The sequence below is a fragment of the Hyaena hyaena genome, unplaced genomic scaffold, assembly GCF_003009895.1.
Source record: "Hyaena hyaena isolate Hyena2069 unplaced genomic scaffold, ASM300989v1 scaffold_28, whole genome shotgun sequence".
NCBI lineage: Eukaryota > Metazoa > Chordata > Mammalia > Carnivora > Hyaenidae > Hyaena > Hyaena hyaena.
The window spans coordinates 1,568,496-1,576,226 of NW_024080660.1; positions in this window are offsets into that span (position 1 = coordinate 1,568,496).

Sequence of the window (7,731 nt, forward strand, 5' to 3'; positions counted from 1 at the left end):
CTTCCAGACTGTGGGGATCAAATGAGTGAATCACGGAGTGCTGGTGGGCAGCATTAAGGTTGACGAGGCCCCAGAGAGTTCTGAACAGAAGCCAAGGCAGGACCCAGAGCCATTTGCTCTTCCAGTGAAAGACAAGGAGGGAATGGGAATAAGCTGTGTCCCTGGATGCTCTGATACAGGGCCTGACGCTTCCTGGGGAGGCTGCCCTCTCCCTTGGGGCCTAGGGAACGTTCTTCCAAAGTTTACTGGTGGTGGCACCTCAACTTAGGAAGAAAAATACTCATCATTTGATGCCTGGCCCTTCCAGGGACACCTCATGAAGCCAGGGGACAGTCAGGTATCTGTCAGTCCCAAATCCAAAACCCTCTATGGATGTAAAACCCAAAGACACAGAAGCTTGGTATGCAGATGACTCTAGAAGTAAGGAAAAGTAAATTAGCTACATCTTAAGGTCCAGAAAGTTCTTTGAGGCAGGGTATTGTATATTTCCCAGGCACTTTCTATGTGCCAGGCACACTGCCTGGTGCTGGGCCAGCATAGCAGTTTCCTCGGGCTGCTTGTAAAGTGCCACAAATTCAGGTGCTTCAAACAACAGAAATTTATTTTCTCACAGTGCTGGAGGGTAGAAGTCCAAGATCAAGCCGTTGGCAGAGACAGACTGCCTCCTCAGGCCCTAAAGGGAGAAATCATCCCTGCTGCTTCTGCCTAGCTTCTGGGGGTAGCTGGCAGTCCTGGAAGCTCCTTACAGTTGTGTCGTTCAAGTCTCTGCCTTTATGGTCACACAGAATTCTCCCCGTGTCTAGGTGTCTGTGTCCACAGTCCCCTCTCTTCTAATAAAGACGTCAGTCGTGGGGCACCTGGGTGTCTCCATCGGTTAAGCATCTGACTCTTGATTTTGGCTCAGGTCATGATCCCCCCAGTTGTAGGATCGAGCTGGGCATCAGGTTCAGTGCCCAGCACAGAACGTGGAAACTGCTTGAGAATCTCTCTCCCTCTCTCTCTTTCTCTCCTTCCCTCTCTCTCTGCTCCTCCCCTGTGCACACTCGTGTTCTCTCTCCTCTCTCTCAAAATAACTAAATAAAACTTTAAAAACTAAGTAAGGCCTCAGCTATTAGATGAGGGACCACCTCATACAGTATGATCTCATTTTAACTTGGTTACATGTATAAAAACCCTGTTTCCCAATAAGGTCCATTCTTAGGTCCCAGGGAATAGGAATTAAACGTATCTTTTGGGGAAACATAATACTACCCACTACGATCAACAAATGGCTTTAATTTCAGCAACACAAAGATGATAAGGATTCAGTTCCTGACCTCCAGACATTCTTACTCTAACAATGGGGACACACACGCATTTCCACAAACATTTGCACACCCAGGACTCATTCCAGAGAGACTATAATAAAAGTGGAAATTATGTCATCAGGAGGGATTAACTCTAATACAGGGATTGGGAAGTCCTAAAGAGGAAAGACTATCTGGGTTGGGCCTTGAAGGTTAAGTAGAACTCAACTTCCAGAAAAGGCCATCGAGCATCCAGCTACTGGACAGAGCAGAAGATGTCAGAGCAAAAGTGGAAGGTGTTTATGGAAGACAGAGATGACTCATGTGCCTGAAGCTTCGAGTGCCTTCCAAGGCTGACAAGAAAAATGGGGGACAGATGGTGAGGTGTCCAGGAGTTACCTTTTCCTGTAGAATATGTGGAACTTGAAGAGAAAGTGAGAGTTCATGGCCTCTGAATGGGAAAGGTCATTAGGCTCTGGAAGACAGTTGTGCAGGCAGCATGACGAGGGGTCAGATTGGAAGGAGGAGGCCATTCTTTACAGTCCACAAAAGAAATGAAGGGGACTTGAGCAAGGGCAGCCGCAAAGAGGGAGAGGAGAGGTGTTGGAGAGCCAGAGCTTTGGAAAGTTGAATTGTCAGGACTGAGTTGGCTGATGGCAGGTGGTGAAGTAGGAGAAATCCAGATGACTCCCACCTCCCTAGCCTTAGGCTGGGTGAACAAAGGTGACCTGGATGAGACTGGGATGCAGGGGGAGGAGGAGACTTAGGGAGGAAGGTGACTTTAGACCACTAGGGGTTTTTCAACTTCTGCATTATTGATATTTTGGACCTGATAATTCTTTGTTGTGGGGACTGTCCATACATTGTAAGATGGTCAATAGCATCCCGGGCCTCTACTCATTAGAATTTGAGGTCCCTGAAGAAAGCCAGGAGGAGCTGTCCAACAGCTGGCTGGCTGCGGGAGTGTGGGAGCTCAGAAGACAGCTTTGCCTATGTTTCCTAGAGCAGGTGGGAGGATGGAGGGACCCCTGAGGACAGGTGGGGGAGGGAGGTGTTAGTGTTCAAGATATCTGTGCCCATGTGCTGACAACCTGAGTGTCTTGTGTCTTAAGAAGAGAGCAAATGCCTTCTTCACCTCAGTATCGCCTTAACTCTACACCCAGTGTAGCAGGTGCTCAATAAAGGATTGGAGAATCTCATTAACTTCCTTTACGAAGAAGAACAGGAAAACCCAAATAGTCTGAAAACCCTGCCTACTATAACATTGGGAGCTGGGTCGGGGAGAAGCCGGGGCAGGTGGCGGAGGCTGGAGGGGCCTCTAAGCCTCCCTTGGCCTACAGGATATGGCAAAGCCAGGATATCAAGCATCAGCAACTACCATGGTTGATGGTGAGGGTGCACGTGGTACAGACTAGCAACAATGAAGATATCATCCTTGGCGACCCAGCAATTGCACTCCTGGGGAGAGAAACTCCAGAGCAGAAACGGCAGAAGAGAGGCTTGTGAATATTCCAGGCAGCACCGTTTATAGCAGCAAAAATCTGGAAGCAACCTCAGTGTCATGAACTGGACAATGCATGAGTAAGTGATGGCATTTTGGTCATTTCACAGCACTGGAGATGAGAGACAGCTAAGTGTGTCAACAGGAGTGAATTTTACAACCCTCACCTTGCATTTCTGTCAGGTTTACACCCCATCCCCCTGCAAAATGCAAAAGTAAACAGTATCTGGTGTAGGACTTCCGAAATACGATGAAGAGCAGCGCTGTAAAGAGAACCAAGAGAATAGTAAACACAGAGTTGAGGATTGTGTTTACCTTTGTAGAGGAAGGGCCTTTGAAAGTATTTGCAATACCCTGGATCTTAACATGAGTGGTTGGCATAGTGGTGTTCATTTCATAGCTCTTCAATGTACATACATTAAAACCCCAGGCATGTGCCGGTCACTTCCTCTGGGGAGAATCCGAGAAGACAGGGCATATCACACAGGGAATTCCTGGGTCAAAGGCAGGGGTTTTCAGGACTTCCTGGCCAGCAGTGGGGGAAGGGGTCGTCTCTCGGAACTGACGTCAGGCTCTGGAATCCCCACCCTCAGCCCCTACCGACAAAGCTCCTGGGGCAGCTTCTCCTTCTCCAAAGAGGCCAGAGTGGAGATTTAGGGGGAATCCCTGGCCCCACACCAACAGGTTTGTAAGTCACACCCTGACATTTCAATTTTGTTCTCATTCATGTTTACCAGCTGAGCACCTGCTAGGCCAGATTGTGCTCCAGGAAGGCAGAAAACAAATAAATGAGGTAATCACACTCATACCCTAAAACACACATACACATACACATACACATACACATACACATACACATACACATACACATACACATACACATACACAACAAAACAAAACAAAAACAAAACAAAACAGGGCAGTGGTTTCCTGGGCCCCTGGCTTGGGGTTTTTACAAATTAATACTTTTTACATACAAATCCCCAAACGGTGTTACTGCCATTTTATTTTGCGAAGAAAGAATGTTAAAAACAACAATTGCCACTCACCATCCTCTACTCCATATGTAAAGAATATTTTAATACTAAAATAATGAAAGGAAGGCATGCGTACTTTCGGAACAAAGGAGAGACCCTTGTCACTGAGTACAGTGAGCTGTATGGAAACGCCACCACAGAGGCCCTGGCTTCCTCAGCACACAGTGGAACAGTTGAAATTTGGTCCACAAACTGCTCATCAGGAGAGCTGCATCTGGGAAGCACCAGTACGAGGGACACGCGGGCGTCCACCCCACTCCGACAGGCAAGCCACCGCCTGCTGTGTGCACACACGGCTGGCTCACCTTCAGACGAACAGCTGCGAGCGTTCCCACACACGCTCCTCCCCCAGGGGCCCCTAGACTGCGACACCCAGAGGAGGCCACACTTCTCTCTGGACCTAGAGGGTCAGGCCCACCTGGCCTGTGCTGACCAGTGACAGGGGTAGCTGTTGGGACTGAAACCAGACGGGTGCTGAGTCCTGCCAGAGGTGGGCCACCTGCTCAGGTCAGCAGGCCTCAGCCTCTGGAGGGATACCCAGCCTCTACCCACATCCAGTTTTCTCAGTAGACCAGGGGTCAGAGGAGCTGTGTTTTCATCCCAATTATGTCTGTGACCTTGAGCAAATCACTTTTCCTCTCTGGGCCTCCAGACATTGACCACAGTTCTCCATGCCCGTGCCGGTGGGTCATGGAGACCCATGCTGCTCAGCCTCAGGGGACCCACAGGCCAGTTTAGGAGTGTGCCTTGGGAGTGAGAGAATGCCCTTGTTCCTCAGCTCCAGTGAAGGGACCTCAGGCTGGCAAGCTTTGGGCAGTTGTGAGCAGAGAGTGCTGATGCGGTCATGAGAGGAGGCTGCCGTCTGCACCGGTCCCAGCAACCTGTCCCAGCAACCTATCCCAGCCTTCAGTAGCTTGGTCACCCAGCTGGAACGGAACCAGCCCCCCCTGGATGCCCAGCCCAGATCCCTGCGGGGAGTCTGACTCACTTCGTGGGGGGCCTCTGGGGCTAATGTTTAACTCAGCTCCCTCCCTCAGCAGGGCACTTTAGCCCCAGCAACCCTGGACGTTGGGCCTGCCCTGATCAACCTGCAAGAGGTGGGCTCCAGACAGACAGGGGGCCTGGCCTCCCACCCCCACGCAGATAGGGCGCTCATGGGGAGGGAGAGTCAGCCGCTGGCCTCCTGAGGGCTCTGGGGCAGGCAGGGGCGGTAACGGGAGGCATTCTGCCCTGGCCATTCCTACCAAGGAGAAAGGCGCTCCATGTCCATCTCGAGCTGCAGGGGAGATGTTTACCCAGCTTAGCCACAGGCCACCCCCAAGAAACACCCCCTCCCTCCGCCCCCAATCAGCCCTAGTGTTGGAGGAAGACCTCACTTTTGCTCATTTGGGTGGCATTTTTATCTCATTTGAATGCCTTCCCTTCTGGTAGGGATTTCGGAACTTCTCAGTGCAAACTCAGGGCTCCTGACCTCCTGCCGTGTCCCTTCCAGAAAGTGGCTGCTTGGGCTCTTTGTGGTAAGTCAGACCCCAGGAAGGCCCTACCCCAAAGGCTCTAACCCTGGTGTGCAGCTATCAAACCCTGTAACTTGGGGTGAATTATTCACCTCTCCGAGCCTCCATGTCCTCATCCACCAATCCAAGATGAGAGTTCTCTATCTATTTCTTAGCACTTTGTGAGAATGTAATGATATAATTCTGATAAAGCATGGAGCACCGTATTTATTACTGTTAAAATAGTGACTAAGCATATGGGCTCTAACAGACTGCCTGGTTGGATCCTGGCCCCTCCATCTACTAACTATGTGGCCACGAGAAGACACTAACCTCTCTCTGCCCCAGTAATAGCACCGTTCTCATAGAGCTGTTGTGAAGGCTAAGTGTGAAGGTGTGTCCAGTGTGGTGCCCAGCGCTTAGTAAATGGGCTGCACGTGGGATCTGTTTTCAGCAGGAGGCCCAGGTCCCAGCTCAGCTCCCCACCGCCTCCCGCCCCCTGTATCTGGTCCAGGTCGCACCAGCCCCTCCATGGGGAAAGGAGTGGAATCATGGCTTTCCAGCTACCATGCCTCCCACCTGGGCCCTGTTCACAGCGACAACTAAATGAGCAGCCCCCTCCCAAGGTTGCTCTCCCACCCAAAGCAGCCCTGTGAGGGAGCCCGCCTCTTCCCTCACCCATTCAGTTCCCGTGGTCTTCACTCTCTGGAAGCGTTTTGCCTCTTTGCCCTTGGTCCACCCTCACAGGAGATGGGTTCGGTCTAGCCCTGCCTGGAAGCAGGAAAAACCAAATGATGACCCCCAGGAAGCCTTTGGGCACCATGGCCCATTCCCAGAGGGCCCCCCTTGGGCGTGTTGAGTTGGCCCCAAGTGCTCTCTGCACCCAGGTGTTTGTTTTGAGTCAGACCTGGGGCTGCTCTCCTGCCTTTGCAGGGCAGGGTGGAGACCCCAGTCTGCCAGGGCCCCAGGTTAATAGTCGACTGGTGGAACTCATATTTGGCTTTGGAACTTGGGGCCAGACTCTCTCAAAGGGCTGAGAAGAGGCAAAGCAAGGAGACCATGCTCTGGACCCAGGCCAGCCGGGAGGAGCCCTCTGAGGCAGGGAAGGGTGGGTTTCTGCGGCTGCCTGGGCATGAAGCCCAACCCCATCCTCTGGGTACAGACCAGCCCCATCAGGTTCTCCAGCTTCGTGTGTGTGCATATGAGAGAGACTGGGTGTGTCCGAGCCTAAGGGTTTCTGGGTATGGTAGGAGTCGTGCTCTTTGCACACCTCTGCCTTTCTGCCTACTGAGCTGTCTGTCGCAAGAACCCTGGCCAGAGTGCTGGCTCCCCTAAACATCCCAAGGGGCTGGTCCCCCAAGGGGCTGGGCAGCCCCGGGTGCTAGAGCCTGCCCCAGGGAGTAGCTGGCACTGCACTTTGTACTCCGCTTCTGGAGTTTACGACAGATAATACACTGGGAGCAGAGGGCAGAACGGGGACTCCCAGGGCAGGAGGAGGGGGGCCGCCTCAGACAGCTCAGCCTCTCTGGGACCAGGGCTGAAATGATCAAGGGCCACTTGGCTGGCTCAGCAGTTAAGTGTCTGACTTCAGCTTGGGTCATGATCTCATGGTTTGTAAGTTCGAGCCCCACGTTGGGCTCTGTGCAGACAGCTCGTAGCCTGGACCCTCCTTCAGATTCTGTGTCTCCCCCTCTCTCTCTGCCCCTCTCATGCTCATGCTCTGTCTCTCAGTAATAAATAATAATATTATGGGTCACCTGGGTGGCTCAGTTGGTTGGGCGTCCGACTTCGGCTCAGGTCACGATCTCACGGTTCATGGGTTCGAGCCCTGCATCAGGCTCTGTGCTAACAGCTAGCTTGGAGCCTGGAGCCTGCTTCTGATTCTGTGTCTCCCTCTCTCTCTGACCCTCCCCAGCTTGCTCTTTCTCTCAAAATAAATCTAAAAAAATTTTTAAGTCAAAGGAGACAGCCACTTCATTTTAGGCTTAGTTCAGGAGTCACTATGACACTGTCCTGAAAAGCCAGGCTCTGCTCTGCCCAGAACTTTGGTCTCTGTTCCATAGGAGTCACTCTCCTCTGTATGTGGGAGGGCAGCCTCCCCCCCACCCCAGCAGGCACACAACCCTCATCAGGCTTTGGGTCCAGATATCAGTGGATATCAGTGGAATGGAGAAAGGGCCTCATCCAGAGGGCAGACTACTGGTCGGCCCACTTCGAGGCAAGCGAATATGGAAGATATGACCAGTCCAGGAGTGTGAAGAGAAACTGGGAGGAGGGTGAATGAAGGTGGAGGGAGGAGGGATTGGAAGGAAAGGAGAGCCCCAGGGACGGCGATGGGGAAGGAGCTACCTAGTGGCCAGACATAGAACTGCAGGTTGTCCCTCCTGGCTGGGCCAGGGCACTGGGCAACTCTT